Source organism: Macaca fascicularis, chromosome 6 (assembly GCF_037993035.2).
Source record: "Macaca fascicularis isolate 582-1 chromosome 6, T2T-MFA8v1.1".
Taxonomy (NCBI): domain Eukaryota; kingdom Metazoa; phylum Chordata; class Mammalia; order Primates; family Cercopithecidae; genus Macaca; species Macaca fascicularis.
Genome location: NC_088380.1, coordinates 131,064,122 through 131,090,848, shown reverse-complemented (window position 1 = coordinate 131,090,848; position 26,727 = coordinate 131,064,122). Strand labels below are relative to the sequence as shown.

General features: G+C 41.6%; 1 long non-coding RNA gene across 1 annotated transcript in view; it reads left to right on the top strand.

Annotated features, from left to right (window-relative positions):
* Positions 1–289: 289 nt before the first annotated feature.
* LOC102147320 (uncharacterized) overlaps positions 290–26,727 on the top strand; it is a 68,161-nt gene continuing 41,723 nt past the window's right edge. The window contains exons 1-3 of the long non-coding RNA XR_006698843.2: positions 290–1,572; positions 1,860–1,941; positions 4,123–4,224. This is a non-coding gene — a long non-coding RNA (uncharacterized lncRNA). The remainder of the gene's footprint in view (positions 1,573–1,859; positions 1,942–4,122; positions 4,225–26,727) is intronic.

Sequence of the window (26,727 nt, the reverse complement as noted above, 5' to 3'; positions counted from 1 at the left end):
CCAAATGTGTAAGCCCATGAACCTGTGGAAATGCTACTTATGCAGGTGACAAAGCTTAACACTCTAGGGTTTTCAGGGAAAATGACACTGGCAGGGCATCCTGTTGAGTTTTCTTACTCCCTGCTAAATGACTTTGATTAAGCATTTAAATGCTACTCTTTCTGCAGAAGATCTTGGGAGAACCCACTAGAACCTCAAGTTGTGTTCTTAAAGTGTCTCCATTTTTATCTAGTTGAGTGTTATTTTTTCATTAGGTGGATCCATTGTGGCTCACAGGCACTCTGATTTTCCAAGGACTTACATAAGCTTGGGCAGAATCATCTTGGCCCGAAGGATTGAGGTAATGAGGGGGCGATGGTGGAAGTGGGAAGAAGAGCGGGGAGAGAGATAGAGATAGAGAGAGAGAGAAACCCCAATGAGAGTCCTCTTAGAGGATCATCTGTTTTCCATCACAAAAGTATTCCTTGTTCCACATTATTCTTTTGAAGTAAAAGAAGATAAAAAGGCAACCTAAATCACAGCTTATTTTCTGTTATGCCATTATTTTATTTTCAAGTCTCTCTTTTTTTGAGCAGGGAGAAAAAAACAAGTCTCATGAAGAAATAAATAGGAGTCGATACAAGTATGGTTGGGAAATTATACATTCAACCTGAAGGATGAAGGTTTGGACTTTTGTTGCTGGGTTTCCAAGAGCTGTGTTGAAACTTGAATTTCGTGGTCAGATTCTTAGCATTTTATAGAACTCAAGAAAAAGACTGGTGTTGAATTCTTCAAAGCTTTTGGCTTGAATATGGTTTAGGTTGGAGCTTCAGCAGGAGCTTGCCAGGGATTGGAGAAAATGTCCCTTGAACCCTATTACCCATGGATCATTACATCATTGATCTCTCAAGGTGGTGGTGCTGCTACTCATGACGTTGACATGTAGTCTCATTATACATTCTTTGATACAAGAGATCTTGATCTTGAGTGATTTAAATTGTTCCTTTTTGGCTTTAAGGTTTAGAAAGCAATAGATCTAGTTACTTATTGTAATTTCCCAAACCTTGAAGAAAAACATTTTTTAAAAAACTAGCAGAAACTGTGGTTTCCTTTTCACTTTCTTGTTTGTAATTCCAGTTACAGGGCTTATTATAATAAGTAAAAATCCTCTGAAGTTGACATTTTCTATCACACAATATTACTGCTTCAGAATCCATGTATGTATTTTCACCAGAAGTGCTAAACCTTTGAGAGAAGCAGGTCTGACGATTGAGTGTCTGGCTGGAAATCATTTACTATCGATGGTCACTCAGCTCAAGATTGTATCGCTGAAATGACTTAGGAAGAAAAATCAATAATACTCACAGACTGTGCAGTCCTCTTAGAGGATCATCTGTTTTACCTCACAAAAGTATTCCTTGTTCCAGATCATTCTTTTGAAATAAAAGAAGATAAAAAGGCAACCTAAATCACAGCTTATTTTCTGTTATGCCATTATTTTATTTTCATGTTCTCTTTTTTTGAAGGGGAAGAAAAAAACAAGTCTCACGAAGAAATAAATAGGAGTCGATACAAGTAAAATGGAAAGCTAACGTGAGTGTGCTTGTATTATAATGTAAATTGCTCATGTTTTCAACTGAGAGAAAACCTGCCTAGTGTATAATTAATAATATCTTAATTTCAAATTGTTAGATGAAAGGTGAATAGTTTTCTCCCCATAAAATGACTTTTGTGAGTGGAAGATTGATTTTACACACACACATGCATACACACTAACACAAACATACACAGGGCACACATGGGCCACCATCACTTCCATTCTCAGTTAGACATTACACTTTCATTGTTTCTCTAAATTGAATTCTTTTGTTTTACCCTAGCCTGGATCCAGACCACATTTTGGAATAGCATTCTGGTGAAATGCAGTGGGATGGGACCTGCCTAATCTGGGAGAGGAATGACGTAAGTTATTGAGATATAAAATTGAAATCCTCCTGGAGTACATGCACACCAAAAGCTAAGTGAAGGAGTGAGATGGACTGGATTTTCCTTAGTTGCTCAGAAGGAAAAGCACAAATGGCCTGCTATCGCAATTGGCCTGGAGCTCTCCTTGGTGCTGAGATAGCACCCGAGGGAGTTTCTCACATGGTGCTGACCTATGCGTGCCTGATGGGTTAGACTGGATCAGTCATTTTTATAGGGGATGTGTACCACAGAGGCATAGGAGGTGGTTTGACAAGGAACAAGGGCAAGAAACAGCATGAAAAGAGTTTGAATTTATGATGAGAACATTATTCCTTTACTAAAGTCCTCATCTTCACCTCCTCACCATCAGTGTTCATGTGACTGTCAGAACCCAGATGATCCCATCTCCTTTCACCTCCCTCATCCTTGTCTTTTTTTTTTTTTTTAATGAGATAAAAGCTCTGGGGATGCTTATTCCTTTATCTAGATTTTACCTGCATTTCTGGTTGCTAGCTTTGGAGAATTTCTGCTCTGGTTTTAATTTGAGAGACCTAATGCATATCTTAATAGAAAGTGCAAAGAGATGAATCCATTCTACTCTTTTGGTCTATTTTTAACACCATGGCTGATTTACTGGCTTTAAGAACTATGACATTTTTCAATGTGTTAAGCTATCTGAGGAAGCTGAGGGTGTAGATAAAAAGACTAAAAAAATTTCTTTCTGTAGGCCAGGCACGGTGGCTCACGCCTGTAATCCCAGCACTTTGGGAGGCCGAGGCGGGTGGATCATGAGGTCAGGAGATCGAGACCATCCTAGCTAATACGATGAAACACTGCCTCTACTAAAAATACAAAAAAATTAGCCAGGTTTGGTGGTGGGTGCCTGTAGTCCCAGCTACTTGGGAGGCTGAGGCAGGAGAATGGTGTGAACCCGGGAGGTGGAGCTTGCAGTGAGCCGAGATTGGGCCACTGCACTCCAGCCTGGGCAACAGAGCAAGACTCCATCTCAAAAAAGAAAAATTCTTTCTGTATTAAAACAAAGGATATAGTTTTTGGTTTTGATGAAACTGGTCTCTATTAGAAGCACATCATGCCTTCAAGAGCTTATTTCATTAAGGAGGAGGAAGCAGAAGTTTCAGGTTAAGATTGCAAATGATAAACTGTGGCATTGAGTGCTAATGCCAATAGAAAGTTAACTGTGACTGTATATTTATGAGAGTTGTTATTGTTTTTCTTAGGGCTTTAGTGACAAAGTTCCATAGATTTTGTCCCAACACTACCCCCAAAGCCTTATTAAGTATAGTACGCAATTGTACAGAATCTATGGCTTTTGAGTGTGTGTTCATGGAGTTATCACAGAAATGGTTGTAAAACATCTTGAATAGCTCAAGTTCATATCTTTGGGCACGAATGTAACCAGTCTTTTGCCAGTACAGAAAAGGCAACTGAAGAGAGCATTGCATAGACATGAGACACTTTGCAAAGTCCAAGGGCCTCCAGTATTCAGCCCATGCCACAAATGCACATGGGCCTAGACACTAGTGATTTTGGCTTGTGGAGCAGCCGCAGCCTTTGTATTCTCCTTCCTACCCTGTGGGAGAGAGATACTGCTGGCTAGGCTCAAGGACTTACAAACCTTCTAGTCCAGGAGAGTTAGCCCTTGTTCCTTAATGCATTGTTTTTTTTTTTTTTTTTTTTTTTTTTTTTTTTTTTTTTTGAGACAGAGTCTTGCTCTGCTGTTCAGGCTGGAGTGCAGCATTGCCACCATGGCTCACTGCAGCCCAAACTTCCTGGGCTCAAGCAATCCTCCTACCTCATCTTCTTAAGTAGTTGGGACTACCTATGTGCACACTACCATGCACAGCTTTTTTTTTTTTTTTTTTCTGTAGAGACAGGGACTCACTATGTTGCTTAGACTGATCTTGAACTCCTGGGTTCAAACAATCTTCCTGCCTTGGCCTCCTAAATGCATTCTTGGTTGCATTTGAGAACCAAGTCATCCGCTTTTCAGGTATTGTGCCTTCTGCATGGGCAATGCTGCCACATCTCTATCTGGACACATCAGAAAAAAAAGTCATTGGAATTTTGGCAAACTTGACAAGTGTTATGTATGCCCCTCATTTTATACGTGTACTGTATACTTTGAGTTCTACAATAAAACCTGTTTTTTTATTCCAGATGAGTTGTGTGACATCAGCTGGATTACTTCATCTCTGGCTTTTGGGTCCTAGGAACTGAAATGCAGACAGCATTTTAATCCTAACATCCTTTCCTAGCCTGGTATGTAAAGCACCTGACAGTTACTCTGTTTCTTTCTGTGAAGTCTCAGCATAGTCACCACACCACAGTCCTTCTTCTGGGTTTGGTTTCACTGGACTTGACCAGTAACTGGTGTTCTCTCCAATGGCAGCTGACTCATAGGCTGACATGTGACCTAAAAAGAGTGTGGCCCTAGTCTTCATTTCAGCTCTTCATGAGCTAACCGGCCAACCCTGCCACTTTGTCACTTGAGTGGCTTTGAACTTCAGACTCTTGGCATTAGTTGGTTACAGCAGAGGGAGACCAATTAGAGACTCAGCTACAGGGAGAGAAGCTGCATCACCCACTCTTGTGCAGCACCTGAGAGGGCAACAGCAGAAGTTAGCTGCTGAGGGGACAAGATGGTTTCGTGGCTGCTCTTGGTGGCATTGTGTCTTGAATGATATTCTGGCCTCTGTGAGGTTTGGCTGGGCTTAATTGGGATGATTTGCTGACTTCCTGGCTTTCCTGTGAATTCTTATTTAATAGTGTGTTTTACCATTTCCTGGTTCAGGGGCCGAGGGTGAGAAGGAAGTGGGGTTTGAGGAAGCTTAAGCCCAGTTGTATCCGCGTACAGGTGCAGGGACGTTTCTTTTCATCCTACTTGTTCCCCACGGGGTATCCAATTCCCTGTCCTTCTTTGAGGCTTATTGAAACTGGGTAGGTTGTTGAGACTGACAACATCTGGGGCCAGATTGGCATTGTACTCCCAGAGGTTCACTGAGGAAGTACTGCCTGCTGTCACAGGGGGTTTTTGTGGGGTGCAATATGGGAAGGAGAGACAGCACAGTTCTTTAGAGAAGCGGGGTGCATTGCTTGCAGGTAAGGACTAGACAGTCTGCAGAGGTGAGCAGTTCCCAGAAGCTGCTTGCTGCTGGCAATACAGGGGATATTGAAGGAGGAGAGGCCAGGCAACCCAGGGACCTGATGTCACTGCTGCCTCACGGTCACTCCAAGCCCCTTCTCATTGCAAACCTGTACATGTCCCTTTCCTTTGGTTCCTTCCCTCAGCACCCTTCTTTCCCCACCCTTGGGAAGCCAAGGTGATCTTGATGTATACGCAGGGGAAGGGGCAGTAGTTCTTATTCCTTTTGCTTTTTCATGTATTTGATTTCTGGCTCTTCTCAGGATACCAGAACCTTGAAACTCTACCCAGTCAGACTTTATTTTTCTTTACTTTTTACTGCAGTAACCCTCCCTTGAGGCAGTGAATGCCATGAGCCTTGTTATTTGAATGAGGGAAAGAGAGTCCAGGGAGTGAGGTTGATAGGGGAGCCTCTACCATAATGAAGAGAGGATGAAAAGAACTCTGGTTAATAAACATGTACAACAAATCCCATGACCTTTTACAAGTAACCTGAGCACGTCTCTTTTGTGCATCTTGAAAGAGCCTAACATGTATCTTTGAGTCTCTATAGAGCAAAATATTTCCAAACCTCAGTGAGCGGGCCATCTTTTTCAGATGATAGGAGAAGTTATAGTACATCTGAGTTACTTGGAAGGCCTTTGAAGTTTAAAACACACCTGTAAAACTGAAATGGAGGAGAATAAATGAAGGCCATTAAACTCTTAAGATATTGATCAAATAATATCTTGAATACCAGGCTTCCGTTTAGGATGGATCCAAATATAAGAATTTATTCAAGTGGCCAAGTCAAAGAAATAACTTAGGAATGAGCAAAATCAACAGGATAGAATCTCTGATTTGGAGCATGAAAGCAACTGCAAGTTGTGTTAAAATACCCACCAGGTTTTCTCTTAAATACACTCAATTACAGGTGAAGCTCCTAATGAAGATGAACAATCACAATCAAATGGAGCTAGCTAGTGAAGACCGCAAGGCCAGAGGCTGTGTTTACCAAAGAGGCTTTTAAAAATAACAAAAATACATAATGGTGAAATCTTCCAGTTTTTGTGAAGTGCAATTATGATCATCTGGTGGCAAATGTATTACTCCTTTTGTAGATAGTTGCCGTCAAATACACATCTCTTCTGTTTTGCAATTTGAGTCAATTAAATGTTTTATACAAAGAATGCATAAATCAGTTGCTGCACAGCCCTGTAAAGTGCCTAAGTTTGCACAGCGAAAGTTTATAGTACACCACATTTCCCAGGAAGGCAGAATTATTTAAGAGGGTTATGCTGAGGACACAAGGGACAAGAATAAAACGTCATTTGTGTTCCATGGTTACTTACCAGGTAAATATGCAAATAGGAGATGCTACTAAAATTAAATGCATCTGAATGCAATCAGCAGCCATAATTATATCTTGCACCAAACTTCTCTAAAAACTATGAAGATACAGGTCGGTTGTTCACGGAAAGCTTCCCAGAGGAACTGACTTGTAAGGTAAGTACTAATGAGTAGGAGGAAGAGTATCCTATAAGGTGAGGGTAAAGTATTCAGCAAGGTAAGGGAAAAAGTGTGACTCATTCAAAGAGCTGAATATTTAATATGGCTAAATCATGGAGTGTATTATGTGTCTGCATATGTGTTTGTATGTGTGAGTGGACTGGTATGTGGAGGGATGAAATGTAAATACAAGGAGATGTGATCTGAAACACTAGCAAAAGCTGGACCATGAAGAGCCTTGCTGGCAAGAGTCAGGAGTTTAGACTATCCTAATGACAACCAGTGAAAAGGAATTGATAGATTTTAATCTGGAAGAGGGCGACATAATTCTGTTTACATTTTGAGAGTATACTTCTCTGGACCTGTGCAGGATGGACAGGAGACGATGGTGGCCCAAGCTAGAGTTGAAACAAGGATGATGTTTAGAAGGCAGATTCAATAGGATTTTGTGATAGATTGAATAGGAGGTGCTAGTTGTAGAGACAAAGTAGGGTTTGAGTTTCCTGGATTAGGCAACAGGGGTGTTGGTTATGGCATTAATTAAGTTGTGAGGAACAGGAGGAGGGAGAGTTGAGGGACGTGATTGGTTATAATCCTAGGCTTTAGTCCATTCATCTGAAGGGAGCCTCTCACCTAGATGTGGAGGATGATTTGGGTCTAAGAGACCCTAAAGAGAGGTCATTAAATGTCTTTTTTTTCTTCTAACAAATCGCCTTCATATGGTGGATCATGAGAGCTGAGGAAATCTTCCTCTTTATGCTTAGTAATTAAGTTCCTAGCATAAAACCCCAGCTAAAACAACCAATGGACCATCCTGTTGCTTCCAATATGGTAGCCCAGGCCACTCCCCCGAGGACAGCCCCAGTGATTGCCCTCCAGCTCTAAGTGTGACAAAACTGCCAACACCGTGGCTATACAGGCTCTTTCAGATCAAAGTCATGGAGAACCCAGTTTACTGGCTGAACTTGCCATGTTGGCAAAGCTGGTTCCACTTTTCTCTTCCCTATGGAGAAGATGGACTAAATTGAACAAATTGTCTCATGTTATTTTTTTATCTGACTTTGAAAGAGCAATAACTTCAGGGCTGGCACTCCACAAGCACACCCTACTGAGCCCAGACTGATTCAACCCCCCTCCCTCAGCCCCTTTGTCTCTCTTTCCCAGCGTCCTGACTCTCTCAAAGGGCAGAAATGTTGATGTCGCTTGTCTTCTAGTTGGTCCTGGGATATATTGATTCCTACTCAGTCCTGTCCCTGCATAGCTGGCAGCAGAGCAGATCTGCTCAGTGATTATCGATGTGAGCTAATGCCTTGGAGAGGTGTAATGCGGGAAGGCAGGTGTAGTGGGGAAGGAAGCTGTGCCATACACAGCTGTCAGGAGCAGTCTCAAGTAGGCTGATCCTAAAAGGGATCAGTGAAGTGAGAGGAGCAAGGGGCTGCTCAGGGAAGAGCAGGAGTGATGAGTAGCCAGGACCTTTGTAGGTCTCAGTGACGCACTGATTGCCTTAAATGACATGTGGCATAGGGAGGAGTCAGATTTTGCTAGAAACTATTGCCTGAATGGTGTCAGTTGATTCTTTACTGTGGCTTTAAGCCTGAGCACAGGACTTAGAAGAGGAAAGAAGGGGGAAACTTCTGTTATTAGAGAATAGGCAGCCCTCTTCATGAAGGGTAGATTCAAATTGGATTGTTTCAGAGTTGGTGAAAACATGGCTATTGCTACTCCACACAGAAACTCTCTTCTCCGTAGGAGCTTGGAGAGCTATGGGGTCACGGGGAAAATGACAAATAGTTATCCGTGGTATGAGTGTCTGACTCCAACCCTGCTCTGCTACATGTTACATTTACTTCCCACTTTTCTGTGTGGTCATTAATATCCCTTGAGTCACTTAGAGAGTTTCTTGAAATTATATTCCATTCTCCTTTAGACAAAATTTTCACATAATTTGTTTTGTATGCTTATTAGCTAAGCATAAAATTCACACTTATTTGTATTCCCCCCAACTTGTCAATTAAATGCTTTCCATTGTCCAATTTGTACCCAATAAAAATATAGAAATGTCCACAGAGTAGCCACCTTTGAAATTGTTCTACTAATAGCTTTCTTAGTAACCTTTTAAAACCAAATCCCTTTCACCTTCAATTTTAAATGTCTCTTGTCCTATAGCCTTAAGTAGCCTATGGCCTACTTAAATTTTAAATGTCTCTTGTCCTATAGCCTTTGGGAAAAAAATAAGTCTGATCCAGACAAACATGTCCAGTATATGTGGTATTATATTAGGAATAATGCATTTATTAAAACAGAGATGGGATTTCAAATGAAATATGTACTTGTCCAGTAACATACATTTTCATAGTTCATAAGACAGGAATCTCCAGAAGGTTTTGGGATGAGAAAGAAACTTTTGACTTTCATGAAAGGATAGCAGTGGGGAAGGGTAGCCAGTGACGAAGTGATGACGAAGTCCAACTATGGAGATCAAATTTCATACAGTTGCTTCCTTCCTTCTGGAAATACTGGCAAATCTCAGAGAAGCCACGTGGAAGTAGCCATTGGCTAGAACTTTTACCAAAAAATGCTTCTTGATTTACAACTTCAAGTGCCAGTACTAATTTATGTGTTTGCTCTAAAGGAATCTTGCTTGGAATGCTTCTTTAGGAAGGGACAGTATTGTATCTGATAAGAAGACATCTGTTTGTTAAATTAATTTCTCTTTAATAATCTGGAGAAGTGGTGACCCTAGGATGGGCTAACTGACCAAATTGTTTATTTAAGGGAGACACGGATTTAGATGATCTTGTCAGATTGAAGGTAAGGAAAAACTACAACCTGAAAATAGAATTTTTGTTCTGTTTTATAATTTACAATACAATGTTACAAATTCTACATTTAACATAAAAATAAGAATAGTGGTTGAACTAATTCTGCATTTCTTTTTCTTTTCTTTTCTTTTCTTTTCTTTTTTGAGACTGAGTCTGACACTATTGCCCAGGCTGGAGTGCAGTGGCCTGATTTCATCTCACTGCAATAATACTACATTTTTTTGTGGATGTCAGAGACTCTAGGGTAAGATATTAGTATGGCCAATAAAGACCTCTCCTGCCTCAATTTCTGTTTCCTATTTCTTGGTTTGTCAGGCCTTTGGACAACCTCTTCTTGCATCAGGAATACTTCTCTCCTTGTCCATCTGGTAAACCATCACTCATCTATAAAGTTCTGTTTATTCTTCACCTCCATAGTGGAATGGTTCCTGGCCAGGTCTCTCTCTGCGGAAGTTGGCTGCCATCCTTAACTACCCTGCACAGAGTCTGGAAATCAGTAGGGGTTAAATAAGGGTTTGTTGGGTTAAAAAATATTTACTCTGTAACTATTAGATAAAGCGTAGTGAGGGAACCATATAAAATATAAGGCAAGATTTCAGTTCATTTCGAGCTCATATCTAGTTATAGTGGCAAGACAGAAGCATCTAAAAATGCAAGTGAACAATGCAAGGCAACAAATGATGAAAGGCAAGAGGGATGACTCCAGGGCCACAAATAATAATGTGATAGAGATCAGCATTCCTTCTAGACTGGCACAGCAAACAAATCCTTGAAGCAATTTCCCTGGAGAGAAGTCATCTGTCTCCTTCTTTTGAATTATAAAATTATGTATCTTTCAAGACATGCATCATCTTCTACATTGTTGTATAGATATTTGTGTCATGTGATATCTTTTCTTCTTTGATAAAGTAGATTTTATTCATTTAGAAAATGTCATACAGTGCAGGGCTTGGCATTATGTTAAGGATATAGTAGGTGCTTAAACAAGTTCCGTTGCGTGAATGAAAACCTTGCTCTGGACAGTGAGTGCTACATGAATTCAAGGCAGAGAAGTCCATGACCTGCTCTTTTGATCATAGAATGCTTGGAAAAAGAGAAGCAATTAAGTTGTATTTTGAAGTGAAGAGTAGATTTATATAAATAGATTCAGGGAGGGCATTCTGTAAAGGGAGAATGATATGAGCAAATACTTCAAAGAAGGGTAGCAAAGATGGGGGAAAGTGGGTAGAAACAAAGAAAACTCATGAAAGAGAAGAGCAAGGAGTTCCTTTGCACAGTGCAGTGGTTAAAAATACACAAGCATGACGGCAAAGTAATAAAATAACATGATTATAGTTATTTTCTGGGCACCATTGTTTTAGAGAGGAACCATCTCACACTTAAATAACACTCACTTCCTGATCATAAGGCATTTGCTGCCATGGATTCTGAGCACGAGATCGTTTCCCAACAACTCTTTTTTTGTCTGCTTGGTTATGAAGAATGCTTTGGTGGGGACAAGAAGTTTGAGCTGCCCTATGAATGTGTGAGGTTCATTTTTGGAAAAATGAACAGTGTTCTTAGAAATCTGACATATGGCACATGAGGGCAAGCTTGGAAGCTGGGCAGTACAAATGTCCCCATCCTGGCATTTTATCTTGCCACGTGCAACCTATGGGAAAGGCGGAGCTTGATAACATAGAATCAATATGCATTTTCCATGTTTATGGGGATTGCATCCCCTTGTCTGACTTCCCAAGTAAGTTTAGTTCCTGCTGATACCACAATGGCAGCCATCTTTGCCCACCTTCACCACTGAGGTGTGGTAGATCAAGAAGGATATAAAGGAGTAGAAAGTGGAGGAGGCAGAGGACAGAAAGAAGAAATAGACAAATAAATGTGGAAAAGGCCCGGTGTAAAGAGTTAAAGGGTCCTGGAGAGTTTTTGAGCTAATCTGGCAGCAGTAATGGCCTGGCTTCTGAGGTTAATTGAAAGTTGATAGAGTTGCTGAACTAGAAAATTTCCAGAATTATGAATGTTTTTTCTTGTTTGGGTAGATCCAGGGCAGCATGGAATTTATATCTTTTTTCTGTGTAAAGCAATTGCTATCTCAGCAAAAAGACTCATTTATTAAAATCTTGCTATGGTGAATTGTTTGACAAACTATTGGTTTCTGCTCTGGTATTTTTTATAAAGAACAAAAGGGACTCAGTGCTCCACATTCTTTGATAATCTTAACATAAGCATAGTGCGACATGGTCGAGTTCAACACCATGACTGTATTAGACACGGGCAGGCAAATTCACTGGCCATAAAATAGTAGTGGGGGTTTCTCTGTAGGTAAAAACAGTTGTAATTGTATCCATCACAGAGGGCAGAAAGTGATTGTACACAGGGGTCAGGAGAGCAATCTGCCAGCCCAAACCTCATGGCATCATTGGGCGGTGCATTCATTTTAAGCCTGCTTCCCCTCCTTTGAAGCCGGAAGTTATTGGCTACTGCCGGAGGCCTGTTATGACCATGTGAGGATCAAAAGCCCAACCAGGGGTGGGAAATCCTTTGTTCCTGGCTCTCTCATAATAGTTTTTTCCTTTTCTTTGACTGAGAGAAGCAAGTCAAATAGGATTATCCTAATGGAACAGAAGTGTTTTATATAAAAAGTTCAAAAAAGAAATCCAAACAAATGCCAATGTCTTTCATTTACTGAATACTGTTTTATTACAGAGCCGAAATGGAAAATATGTTGGTGGCCAGAGGGCCATTTTCTGAGGCTCTAAAGAAGCTATCCTTTCTCAGCTTATGACTGATTAACAAGCAAATGTAATGGTCCTTTTAACCACAGTAAATAAGTAAAACAAATGTTTTCCCCAAACTCAAAGTCTTTAAAAGTACAGACTTCCAAGACTGGCCTCTTCTCAAATTACTTTACTCCAACTCCAACTTATTTCAATTGTTGAAAAACTGCAAACCATATGCCCTAAAATGAAAATATACACTTAAGTGATACCTTCAGGGTATAATAAAGTACAATATAGGTGCAAAAAGCACCATGCAGTGGTTAAAAATATACAAGCACAACGGCAAAGTAATAAAATAACATGATTGTAGTTATTTTCTGGGCACCATTGTTTTAGAGAGGAACCATCTCACACTTAAATAACACTCACTTCCTGATCATAAGGCATTTGCTGACATGGATTCTGAGCACGAGATCATTTCCCAACATTTCTCTTTTGTCTGCTTGGTTATGAAGAATGCTTTGGTGGAGACAGGAAGTTCCTATGAATGTGTGAGGCTCATTTTTGGAAAAATGAACAGTGTTCTTAGAAATCTGACGTATGGCACACGAGGGCAAGCTTGCAAGCTGGGCAGAACAAATGTCCCCATCCTGGCATTTTATCTTGCCGTATACAACCTGTCTTGACTGTTTCAAAGTAAAGGACAGACTCAGGAGTGCTGGGGTATGGGGAGGCTTTCTTCAGCAAGGGGCTTGGCAACATGCTTTGGTGAAAATCCTGGAGAGAGTTTGGCTATCTCTTGAGATGCCTCCAGAGAGCAAGTTTACAAAGAAGGCAGAGGAATAATTAAAGCAATCTACTATTTATTTATCTGAGGTGGAGTCCGGCTTTGTCACCCAGGCTGGAGTGCGGTGGTGCGATCGCAGCTCACTGCAACTTTCACCTCTCGGGTTCAAGTGATTCTCCTGCCTCAGCCTCCCAAGTAGCTGGGATCACAGACACACACCACCATGCCCAGCTAATTTTTTTGTATTTTAGTAGAGATGGGGTTTTGCCATGTTGGCCAGGCTGGTCTCAGCCTCCTGACCTCAGGTAATCTGCCTCCCGAAGTGCTAGGATTCCAGGTGTAAGCCACCATACCTGGCCTAATTTACTCTTTTAATTAAAATTTATCTGGGTAGCTGGCTGCCAGTTTCTATTTTTTCAGAAATTTAGGTAGAAAGTGAGGAATAGCTGGATTGCTGGATGGATATATGGAGTAAGATAAATCCTACCATTTTCTTTTCCAACCTCCATGCCATTTTAGTATTGGTAACACCAGGGTAAAATGACGAGCTACAACAGCCTGGAAATGGGAAAGGTATGCAGGCGTTTGGGCATGGGCAGTGGTGCCTTACTTTGGTCTTGATGCTGCGGTTTATGGATTAATTTTGTAATTAATGTATAATACATAATGTATAGGATATATAGTATATTGTGAAAGAGAGTGGTAGGGAGAGAACAGGAAACAGTGCCAGGTCATGAGGGAGATTTTGTGTGTGCTTGAAGTGGCCTCTCCTTGGGGCAGGTGGTGAAGCAAGACCAGAACAAATGGGAGGCTGGAGGGGCAGGCTGAGCTGAGGTTTCCCTGTAGAAAAGGCAGCTCAGTCTAGGACAGAAATCTTAAGGCAGAGGATGAACTCAAGGGCCTACAGGACCAGTGCTAATGCGGTAAGTGCCAGAGGCCTGGAGATAAACTGGATGTGAATTGCAGAATACATGAAGGCCAAGGTGGGCAGCCCTGCTACTCGTAGCTCTGGACTCACGCTACTACGCCAGAAACCGGGCTAATGCTGCCAAAGAGAAGCTGGGAATTCCGATTTTTTAATATACGAATATCCTTGTTTTAAAAAAGTGGCAATTGGTTAGATTTTTTCTTAAACATTGAAAAGCCAATTCCAGCTGTAGTGTTAAGTTTTGCTTCTGATTGCCAGTAAGACCTCTGTTTTGGTATCTTAGTCCTAGGATGGTCACATTCAGGTGATATGGGAGCAAGTCAGGAAAAACATCCCAGGTAGAAGTTTCAGAAGGCGAAAAGACACAGGGGTAGAAAATAGCCTTGGGTAGGACTGGGGCACAAAGCCAGGAGGAGAGCCAATGATGATGGAGATAGCCAATGGAGGGGAGCTAGATCGAAGGAGGATGGGCCCAAGTCACAGTAACCATGGGATCAAGATTTACAAGGGGGGGTGGGCACGGTGGCTCGTACTTGCAATCCCAGCACGTTGGGAGGCCGAGACGGGTGGATCACCTGAGGTCAGGAGTTCAAGACTAGCCTGGCCAACATAGTGAAAACCCATTTCTACTAAAAATACAAAAAATTAACTGGGTGTGGTGGTGTGAACCTGTAATCCCAGCTACTTGGGAGGCTGAGGCAGGAGAATCACTTGAATCCAGGAGGTGGAGGTTGCAGTGAGCTGACCACCATTGCACTCCAACCTGGGCAACAGAGTGACACTCCATCTCCAAAAAAAACATTTACGAGGGCTTGGGATTTATCTTGTAACCGTTATTGCATATATTGGGTGTTGCTAGTTAAATTGCATTCCCCCAAAATATACGCCCAAATTCTAATCCCTGGTACTTGTCAATGTGACCTTATTTGGAAACAGGGTCTTTGCAGATGTAATTAAAGATCTCAAGATATCATTTTGGATTAAATGGGTGGATTAATTGGATCCTAAATCCAATGACTAGTGTTTTTATAAGGGAGATTTGAGACATACAGACCCTGAGGAGAAACACAGTGGAGAAGGCCATGTGAAGATGTAGGCAGAGAGTGAAGGGATGTGTCTACAAGCCATGGACACCAAGGATTGCCACAGTTAGCAGCTGCTAGGAGACAGGCGTGCAATGGACTCTCCTTCAGAGCCTCCAGAAGGAGCCAGCCCTGACCACACTTTGATTTGGGACTTCTGGCCTCCAGAAAGCTGAGAGAATTAACTTGCGTTGCTTGAAACCATGAAGTTCGTGGTAATTTGTTACAACAGCCATTGGAAATTAATACCCTGGGCTTCTATGTAAGTTTCATTGGGAAACCACAGGGGTAGATGAAGGAGAACTCCTGCAAGGTTGAAGAGTGGGGAGTGACTTGGTCAGATTTGAGGGAGGGGAGGATCCTTCTGGCAGCCACTCAGGAGGGAAGAAGGCACAGGCTGGAAGAGCCTCTTAGAATCCCTTCGGGCTCCACACGAGACATGATGAGGACCCTGACCTGTGGGACTAAAGATGGAGCTGAAGGGACAACTTAGAAGAACACTACATTTAGAAGGAAGAATTGGCAGGATTTGGCGATTGCTGTGGGATGGGTGGCACTGAAGGTGGGAGATGAGATAAGGGCAGGGATTGGTTATTTCGAGGTCACTAGGGTGATGGCAATGGTGGTTGCACTTGCTGAAATAGAGACTCCAGGAGAAGTAGTAGGCTCTGTGCACATGTGGTGAGGTCTGTTGTGGATGAGTTCAGCTTGAAGTGACTGCTGATCATGCGGGTGAGGATGACCAGCAGGCTGCTTGTTTTTTTTTGATCTTACATGGAGGATTTGGGGAACTCTAGGAGGGACAGCTGTAAGGTGAAATCGTGAGGTGGTTGAGGTAGCCCAGGAGTGTGCATCTGTTGAGAAGAAGCACATGCCCCCTGCCTTCATTTCTGCTTTTTCTTTTAATTATGTAGAAAACATGTTTACATCTTAGAAGAAAAAGTGTGACTCAACGTTGTAGTCAACCTTTTTTTTTTTTTGCCTTCTCAGCATCCCTTCCCTTCTGGATGCAGTGCCCTGGTTTTTTGTTAGAGGATTACCTGTTTCATTCTCAGTAACCCTCTTCCCAGCTCCAGGAGCCCCCAGCTGACCTAGGCCTGACAATCAGAGCACTATCTCTCTGGCTACAGTGACCAGGAATTGGTTATTTTGTGATAGTCATGTGATCTAGAATGGACAGTGGCAGCCCTGCCTGGGACCTTTGTTCAAAGTTATCATGAAAGAGAAGATCTATGTCGTGGATAGGTTGCTAAGTGTGTAAATCTGGGCCATGACACAGGAGATCCTGCTGGAGATAGGAGCTGATGGAGAGGAAAGCAGAAAGGAGAGATGATCAGGCAGGTTCTTGATGGCTTTGAGTCACCAGATCCCCTTTTGCCTTAAGTCAGTGTGAGGTGGCATTTATTTCTTTTACAACTAAAAAGGCTGCCGATTAGCGCATCAGTAATATATTGTTTTCTGCTAGCTCCTGGCACCTGGAGTGGATTTCTTCAGCGGCACTTTGCCGGACGTCAGCATACTCTGGATTATGCATTGAAGAGAGGACAAACCAAGCTTTCAGGGCCATAGTGTGAGGGAGGCCAGCATCTTTCTCAGAGAAAAGGAAGGCTGTCACAGCAGAGGCAAATCAAATGCTATCTTTTTTTTTTTTCCTCCTGGGACGTTCGGCAGTATTTCCCTTGACAGAGAGCTACAAAGTGATTCTTTCAGAGGCTACAATTACTAATTGGTCTGCCTGGGAAAAAAGTGAATCAAGCATCTCTACAACTTCATTACTGTCATGCTCATCTTTTCATCTGTGGCAAAAACAACCCACTAAAAATGTATAGGTGCACATTTTAAAGCTATCAAAAATAGTGTGATGCTTGTATGTATATTATTTCATGATGCTTTGAGATATTTCCTCCAAAACTGACTAATGAAAGTTAATTTTCCCTCTGCTATGACACTATTCTCCCGTTAGACATCTGACTTTGAAAGTGGCTCTTTGGGATCCCTTTGAGCTTCCCCGCATCACTTATTATGCAAGATGAAGTATTGAAAATATGATGCCAATGATATGTTTTTCTTACGTCAGTCAAATGCAAACTAAAATGAACTGTCATTGACTTTTTAGTCTTTTGAAAGTAATTTTTTCTGATCATCAAACTAAGAATTCTATGGATTGATTCCAGTGTTGCTATATAATTGCTGTTCTGATCCTATCAGTATGCATATGTATATGTAATTAACAACAACTTTAGCTATTAAATCTATCTACCTTGATTTTAAAAAAAGGCTTTAGAAACAGGGGCACAATGCCAAGATTTACATTTGTTATTCAAAGTGGAGGATATAATAAACAAGGTGATTGTATTCATTCATTTATTCTTTCATTCATTGAATGCTCCCGTCTTCATGAGCATGGAGTGGCCTAGGTAGCTTGACATATAAAGAACCAAAGGCCACAGGTGGTCCTAGCAGACTTGTGTTCTGGTGTTCACAACTTTAAGTGTCCTTCTTGAAAAAAGAAAGGCCATGGCTGCTATCCTAGACATCACAGATTTGTAGAATTGTATTTGGAAACTGGACAGAAAGTCAGATCCCTTTTAACCATTTATTGTCATAATTTTATATTTAAAGATTCTAAGCCTTAAGGAGGTTGAATAGAATGTTGTACTGCTGAGAAAAGCAGCCTGGATTCTTGTGTCCTAGTCTATGAAAATGTCTGCAGACAATTAAGCCATTACTATGTTAACATTTATTGGAGTATGGTTTATGCCAGGCACTGTGCAGCATATGTGAATGACATCATGGTCCCTGTCCTGGAAGGGAGTCATGAAGTAGTATGAAGACGGGCATATCAACAAACAGTTTCAGTGTATTGGAACAAGTGTTCAAAAACAGGTAAGTACTAGGATGTGAAGGGATTTCATAGGCAAGGTGGCAATTGAAGTGAATCTTGGAGGATAAGTGAAAGCCTGCCAGGTGAACAAAGCAGAGGTCTTCCCCATGAGAGATGAGTGAGCATGTCCAAAGATGTGAAAGGTGAGACATGGTCGTGGAGCTGAGAGCCTGGCTGACCATGGGAAACACACTTGTGAGTGTCGTGGGGCATGAGATCAGAAAGGTAGACAAGGATCAGACCATTTTGTATGCTGTGTTAAGGACTTTTCACTTTAGCATGAAGGCAGTGGGAAGCTAGGGAAAGATGATAAACAGAGGCCTGATTGGATTTGTGTATGGTGAGCATGGAGCATGGATTAAAGGAGATGAGGAGTAGGAAGACGAATTAGGAGCTGGCCCAATGGTCCATTTAATACACAACAAAAGCCTCAACAATGGCAGTGGCCTGGGAAGGATGCAGGATTGGGATGTAAAATAATTTGAAGAGCATTTAGACAGGAGAACAAAACAGGACATGGTGATTAATTGAATGGAGGGGTGTTGGCGACAGAGGAGCAGGAGTATGAGGCACATTGAGTTTTGTAGCTTGAGAAATTAGGGATTTGGTGGAGCTATTTCTCAGGTCAGAGGCTAAATGAGAAGCCAACTTGGAGCTGTATGACTCATAGAGGGCTCTGAAAAAGTCTGCAGACTCGAGGATGATGCCTTCCTATGGTACCTGACAGCTATGTTTCCAGAAAGGATTTGCCACTGTCCAATGCAGCGTTCCAGCTCTCAGCTAGAGCTGGAGTGTAAACAGATTACTTTCTTTTCATTTTGTACTTTTTTATTTTGAGAAAATCAGGAAGCCCAGTGTTCTATAGACCTAACTTTGGAGGATTTCTTTCTCCATTTTGTCCATGGATGAGGTCTTACAGAATAGCCTGACATTACTGGCAAAAATAAACAAACATGCTTGGCGTGGTGGCTCACGCCTGTACTCCCAGCACTTTGGGAGGCCGAGATGGGTAGATCACGCGGTCAGGAGATTGAGACCACGCTGGCTAACATGGGGAAACCCCATCTCTACTAAAAATACAAAAAATTAGCTGGGTGTGGTGGCATGTGCCTGTAGTGCCTCCCAGCTACTTGGGAGGTGAAGCAGGAGAATTGCTTAAACCTGGGAGGCGGAGATTGCAGTGAGCTGAGATCGTGCCACTCTACTCCAGCCTGGGTGACAGAGGGAGACTCGGTCTCAAAAATAATAATAATAATAAAAAACGAAAAAAATGAATAAATAAACAAACACTAGGTTTAAAGGAAGACAATTGTATTTTAGCAGATTTGTTTCATGGTATGTTGAAAGCAGAGTGCAATGTGGCTAGAACAGAGAGAGCACATTTAACCTCTGTGTAATGTAGAAAGTGTCATAGATGCTTCCAGTTGCTTTTTCCTGCTTATTAAGTAAGAATGATGAAAACCAACATTTTAATCTATCTCCCCTAATCTCTGCTCGACAGGCAGATGGGATTCTCCTCTTTTCAAAGCTCGTGTACACACTAGAGATAAATTTATAGAATACATTAGATTCTCACTAAATTGGTAGAAGCCCCACTCTCCTGCTGTTAAAACATCTTATGGATTTTTAAACAAACAATATTTCATTTTAGATTAAGTCTTTATTATTGTTTGACAATTGGATATGAAACTGGAATGAAAATCTGAATATAAAGGCATGCAAAAATAAAACGAGTCAAGCTAAAAGTGTTAATGTCATTTAGCATGAACACACTTGATTGGCAGGGCTCAGAAATGATTGTCTAGTGACTTGATTTAACATTCTTTGGGCAACCAATAATGAAGGGTGTTTGGAAGAAACTTAAAAAAAAATTTTTTTTGGGTAACAGTCTCTAAAGGTGGTTTTCACTCCTGTTTAAGGAGCAGAACTCTTCTTCAAGTGAAACCGCAGGAACCACACCATATATTCAGAACCCAACTGACGAAAGTAAAGCTGTGACTCATAGCCTGGATGGAAAGGGACAGTCAAGCTCTGTATCCCCTTCTAAGTCCCTCAGCATCCTCCCCAAGGCAAATAGTGGAATGTCTAAGGCAACTCAGAGAACACTTTGAAAACCACTCATAAGGAAAAGCAGAGATGGCCATGATCTCCCACATCTTAGAAGATTCACATTTCGGCCGGGGGTGGTGACTCACGCCTTTGGGAGAGTGAGTTCCAGCACTTTGGGAGACTGAGGTGGGTGGATCATGAGGTCATGAGATCAAGACCATCCTGGCTAACACAGTGAAACCCCAATTCTACTAAAAATGCAAAAAATTAGCCAAGTGTGATGGCATGTGCCTGTAATCCCAATTACTCTCCTGAGGCAAGAGAATTACTCGAACCCAGGAGACGGAGGTTGCAGTGAGCCGAGGTTGCACCACTGCACTCAAAATGGCAATTCTCTTGGTAATACTTGGGTGTGCCTTTTAAAAATTACCTCTGATCGCTTTGGAAGATGATATGTTTTCAGGGCTGGCCACAGCTCTTCCTCTGTCTAGGTTGGTGCATTCAGGCAAATTATCCTTTCTATAGTCACATGGAGAAGTTACTTTGATCATTTTGAAAATGTAAACATGCTACATAAATGCAAGGCAAAAGGTGCTCATAGAGATATTGGTGACATTCTATTGTTTGGTTTCTATCATAGTAGGTATGAATCTTATTCCTGGACATGAATGTGTGAGAGATGTCATGCTACCTTGTTTTCCTAAATTAAATGAAATCTGTCTCTGAGTTCTTATCCCATTGCAACTGCAGGAAATTTAGTATCATCCTTGCTTCGGCTTCAATCTGCCTCTGCCCCAGGGTTGTAAGAAAGTCCCAGAGATCTTGAGGTGGCAGATCATTTGGTGTAGTTGTCCTCCCTGGTCACAGGCAAATTGCTAATTTCCTAAGAACTTCATGTTAAAAACCAAATGTTCTTGAATTTGTGCCATTGCTTCTGAATCTTTCTGGGGGCAAGAATGCTGTACATCCTCAAGGTTGACTCATCCCAGGGTAGTTTCCCAGGGAATTTATGAAGAGATCACACTAATATTCTCCCAGGATGGCTGTAGATATTCTCTACTCAATGATGAAACCCTTTATAACAGGTGATTTGATTCTTTACCAAAGGATCATGAGACCATTTTGCCCCAGTTCTTCCTTCATTTCTGACTTAGTTCTGAATGCTGCTGCTTTTACCTAACTATCAATATCACTCGTTTTTCTATCGCCACACAAGTAGTGTGTATGCACTCTGAGTTATTTAAAATATTGGCAATGTCTTGGTTCCTTCCCTGCACCCCCACACCTCCGGTCTCTCTTCCGGGAGTTATTTGCTATAATAGATGTGCTGGCTGTTTTCTCACTGGCACTCTTGATAGAAGCTGCCTGACAGTAAATACTGCATACTACTACAGACTGCCTCCAACCGGATTTCTTAATCCTTAGCTTGTTCCAATACTGGTATGGCTGAGTTAGCACATGGGGTGCAATAAAACACAGGCTGGTCTGAGATAGAGAGACAAAAAAGCCTTCCTCATTCTCCAAATTCTTTCAAAAGGCTTTATTTCTGGAGTCAGAGATAAAACAAGCTAAAGTCCATGTGCAAACGACGAACTTTGAAGTCCAGGCTGCTGAGACTCCGGAGGGCTTTAGATGGTGAATGCAATCATCATTGCTTGTAATAAGTTTGCGTTGCCATTTTGTAAGCTGCCTTCTTATGTGTAAAAATGGAATGGAAGGCTTTAAAAAACATCTTACTGCCTCTTGGCCACCTTTAAAATACACTGGTCTCAAAAGCCATTTTTCAATGGAGCAGAAAATATGGGGCCATGTAGAATCTCCAAATTCCATTAGTAAATAGAGTGAAAAAAGAAAAAAAGGACTGATATAAAAAATTTTAAAATCTCCCGTTTGCACAAGAAGTAAGGTGATTTCCATAAGGAGATTTCTGGTTTGTAAGTCTGTGGAAGGCATATAGAAAAATCAGAATTACTGACATATGTGTTATTAACTAGTAAACAAGTTGTGGAGACTGCTAGCTGTCCACCAAAACCACTTCTCTATTTCCTTCACGGTAACGGAAGCTGTATGATGACTGCCTAGACAGCTTACACTTCCCAGTTGCCTTTGCAGTTTAGTGAGGCCAGGAGGTATAAAAGGAGAATATAGTAGTTTCTAGTCTCATTCCTGGACTTCAGAATTTTTTTTTTTTTTTGGCAGTAATGATATGACTTCGGATTGCAGGAAAAGCAATCAGAAGTCATTATTTCCTTGAATAGCAAAATCTTTAAAGCACAGTATTGTTAGGAATGCATCTTACCGATCAAAAGCTAACAGCATGTGTGGATGTGGTGAGCATCCAGCTCATAGCTATATTTGATTGTACTCATATTCCTCACCAGGTGTTCAGTTCAGAATAACATAAACTCTTTGTAAGGTGTGATCATATCCTTAAGTCAGTGAAAAATGTAGGGGTTAAGCTGGATAAAGAGCCATTTAGAGAAATATTGAAGGCGGATGGAGATTTAATTCACATTGAGAGACCAAGGTCAGGGTGTGCTGGCCTGGCAGGGGATGGAGGCTTGGCATGGTGGTGGAATCCTTGAGTGTGGGCTGGAAACATGGGGGAGAAGGCTTATATTCAAAGCAGAACTGGAAGACTGGGGACAGGTGAGCAGATAAGAGTATAAATTGACAGCAGGGCTCAGAACAAAGGTTTCTGGAAAGAGTCTAGCAGTTTGGTGTTAGGAGAAAGTAGATGTCAAAGGGATATTAATGCAGGTGGCTGCAAAGCCTGAGCAGGTGGTCAGAAACCTGGAGATGCACGGAAACTGAAGAGGCAAGACAAAGAAGGCAAAACGGATGCACAGTGAAAACATAAAGGGGAGATTTTGACAGGGAGGCCAAGCTGACCTTAGCCAGAGGCTTTCTCAGATTCACTTAGGGCAGTGCCAGACCTGCAAAGGGAGCCACCTGCTGCTTCATCTCTGTTGCCTTTGTCAGCTCTGGTGGAAGGAGTCATAGCAGAAGTGAAACTCAGAGAGCTCCTGGTGGCCGGAAAGAGAGTCATCTCATTGTTCTTGTAGTGGAGAAAAGAGGTGCGCCGCCTCAGAAGGTACAGTCATAATGGCATACCGCTTTCGGGGCTTGATGGGCTTCAGTCTTAGCCCATGTCAAAGTCCTGGTGCCGTTTCCAAACGGAGTAGTCACACCGAGGTTAAAAGCAGAGAAAATACAAAGGGGGCCTTCACAGCCCTTTGGGACCCAACCATACCAACTGTTTGGCCTATGTTCCTTGAAGTTTTACATGGAAGTGATTCCAGAAAGAGAGTACTGTAGCAATAGACTTCTCTCATTTCCAAATTGTGGTTGTGATCCTAGAATCTTCCTGTCAACAGGATAACTCACTCTTTCAAATGGGAAATAAGCTCTCTTCCGATCATTCCTAATAGAAAGTAGGCCAAAGGTTTTTCTAGGACAGCAATGTCATTTTGAATTTCATGGTTACCCATGGCAGCTTCCAGTGGAGGCTTGATTCATATCCGGATCCTCGTGATTTTAGAGATGAAGTCAATTTTGCTTTGGGATTCTAATTTCCAATTAACAAACACATTATTTTATGATAACTCTGGTTTAATGACTAACAAGGATGATTAACAGGTCAACTCTATTCAAAAGGGCAGGGCAACCCTCAGAGTCACATGTACTTCTTTCCTTAGAGATAACAATATCCAATGTTGTTATGAATTTTCATGAGAATTACTACTTGGATTTGCGTCTCTGCTGAAGGTCTTTGATGATGGAACTAAAACAAGCAAGCAAATAGCTTTTCAAGCTTCACGTGGGAAAAGCCCTTAATTTATTACTGATGTCTTATTAATCGTAGAAAAACTGGAGCAAGGGAAATGGGACCAGTTAACTGTGAGTATGTACAGTGCTGTGGCGGTTTTGTACCTTGAAGATAACCTTAGTCAGAGTGGAAGCCAAATACTTGAGTCCCAGTTGGGCGCAGTGGCTCACCCAGTAATCCCAACACTTTGGGTGGCTGAGGTGGGAGGATTGTTTGAGCCCAGGAGTTCAAGATCAGGCTGAGCAATATATTCAGACCCCATCTCTACAAAAAAATTTAAAAAAATTAGCTGGGTGTGGTGGCATGCACCTGTAGTCCTAGCTGCTTAGAACGCTGAGGCAGGAGGATTGCTTGAGCCCAGGAGTTTGAGTCTGCAATGGGCTACCATTATGTCATTGCACTCTAGCCTGGGCAATAGAGTAAGACTTCATTTCTAACAAACAGACAGACAAAACCTGGGTCTAGATTAGTAACAAAACACTTATGCTCTGCTTCTTTTTATCATAGTCTTATTGCTCTTGACCCCAAGCTTTCCTCCCATTTGCACTCCTGAGACAGTCCATGCACATTTTAAGTGGCCTAAAAGGAATCTTGCCAATCAGATGGTTTGTTACTAAACTCTCAGAATCCCTAATTAAATGTCCAGCCCCTGAGATCAAGGCTTTGGCTATGACTGGATATTTTATAGAGCTTTTGTTTAATGAGCTTGAGAAATATTCCTGTTCTTTTCTTCATGCCAATCCACATCTCCAGAAAATTGAGGAGATGGCAGTCCCTGGGCAAGCCTTCTTGCTTTTACTCAGAGACAATTTTTTCTTGCCAATTTTCCTGATGGTCTTTGCCTGAAGGGGAAGGGAGTTCCAGTGGGAGCCTGATTTATGTGTTTAAGATGAAATCTGGATTGTAATTTCCCAAGAACAAACATATTACTTTATAACAAGCAAATACCCTTGCAGCCTTGTCTTTAGTTTAGAGCCAACAAGCATGAGTAGCAGAGGGTCAATGTGGCAGATCCTGCAGATCTTCCTGCTTAAGACCTCTTCTTTCTTTCTAGCATGTCCTCCTTGACATGGTAGCCTGGAAAGCTGGAAACTGTATCTCACAGATTCCTTTGCAGTTAGAGGTACCTCTTACCCTCATTCTTCAAGTGGACACATCCACATGAGATTTGGAAGGAGGAAAAGAGCAAGTGACTGTGGCTATATGCATCGAGATCTAACCTTTTGGCCAGTGTAGGTCAGAGGCAGTGTAGTTCTGGGGCTAGTGGCTGCAGAGGCATATCCTTGTTCCGGTACTTTGTAATTGCAACAGAGGACCGTGCGTCAACCAAATCTTTTTTTTTTTTTTTAACCAAATCTTTTAATGTGGAAATTCTCTGGAGGAGTTAAGGAAGTTGTTTCTGAAATTTCTGTTTAGAGCCTGTTCTTTCAAATCACCCAATGGCTTTGTGAGCTCAGTTACTTTCTATAATAATTCCCTTTCTCTTTAAATTATCAGTAATAGATTCTGTCGTCTGCAATAAAAAGCACTGACTGATAAAGTGAATCTCTTTGGGTAGTCTGGATGATAGAATCCTTTCAGTCATGTTAAAGGGTCACACGTAGGCTTCCCTGCTCTGTCTCTCTTCCATTTTTATTGCTGGCCTCACCCCAGGGATGTGGCCTATACACCATTTTTTTTCTGGCTATCATCTTTCTGTCATTTTCTGGGATCTAATTCTTAGAAGATTATCTACAAGAGAAGGATATGAATATTTACACATCTGTAAGCTACAAAACTCATATTCATTTTCAATTTCTTGTTACCCTCCATGATAGAAAGCATAAAGGGGCTGCTCACAAAACCCAGTGGACGGCAGAGGTTTAGGCCTCCTTCATGAAGTTCCACAGGACTTGTTCCCTGTCCACAGTGAATTGTAGCAGGACTAGAATTTCACGCTGCTCGTCTCTTCTTTCACACGCTTCTTAGGGGAGTCTCACACTGTTGTTATACCATTTTCAGTCCCTAGGATTGTTCCCCTTCAAAATTACTCCTTCTTCTAGTGAGTGAAGTTCTCTAGCAATTACAACTCTGCTTTCAAATTCTAGTGGTTCAATTGTGTATAAAGAGGAATGGAAATATGCCTGTTATTCTGGTGTCATTATTCATGCTCTTGCTCTGTTCATCTTACCTTATAGCCACAGTCATTTAAGTCCATCTCTGATACTTACTAGCTTAACCAACCCTCAGACCCAGGTGTGGTGTACCCCTCACACACCACTTGCAGCTGGGGCACTCTCTCAAACTTGTTTCTCCAAGTTGCTTAGTTCAGGTAACTTTTCCTGTACTCTGTCTTTGCCAAAACGTCAGCGTTTTTAAGGCCTGCTCATTGTTTTAAGAAGCAAGATTAAAAGACAAGTGTTTAGATTAGAAGAAGGTGTACAGGACAGACTTCAGACAGGTGGAAATTTAGAAAACAGGTTAAGCCTCTTGGATGGCATTTTAAAGAATTTGTACTTCTAGAATTCATACTCCATCCAGATCCGAAAGAAGTCAAAATAGCAGGGACAAAGGAGGTGATACGACAATATCAAAAAAGTTACAGGCCGAAATGAAATAGTAAAGAGGAAGTTTTCCACCTTTTTAAGGGGTCACAATCAGCAGAGCCATTTGGTTTCTGTGGCTCTGCTAACCACATAGACTGTTAATTGTCATGAACCTGCTTCTCCTCTGAGGGTCTATTTATATCCTGTTGGAGAGCCAGTGGCACTGAGTCATGGCAGTGTGCAGAGCTAGAATTAAGCAAGCTGCTGATTACTTATGCTTGCACAAGCAAAGGGCCAGTCCTTTGGGAAAAATTCCAGGAGCATTCCCTTCCATCTGCTGATAAAAAAGCCTTTTCTATGTTGGGCTATTGCAGTTAAAGCAACTCCTTTGGAGAAGACAAGGTGGTATAGTAAAAAAGGACTGAACATGGAGAGATTAGTTCTGGTTATGAATCTTGATTTATTCCTTAATACTGCATTGACCTTGGTCAAGGCAATTACTATTTGGG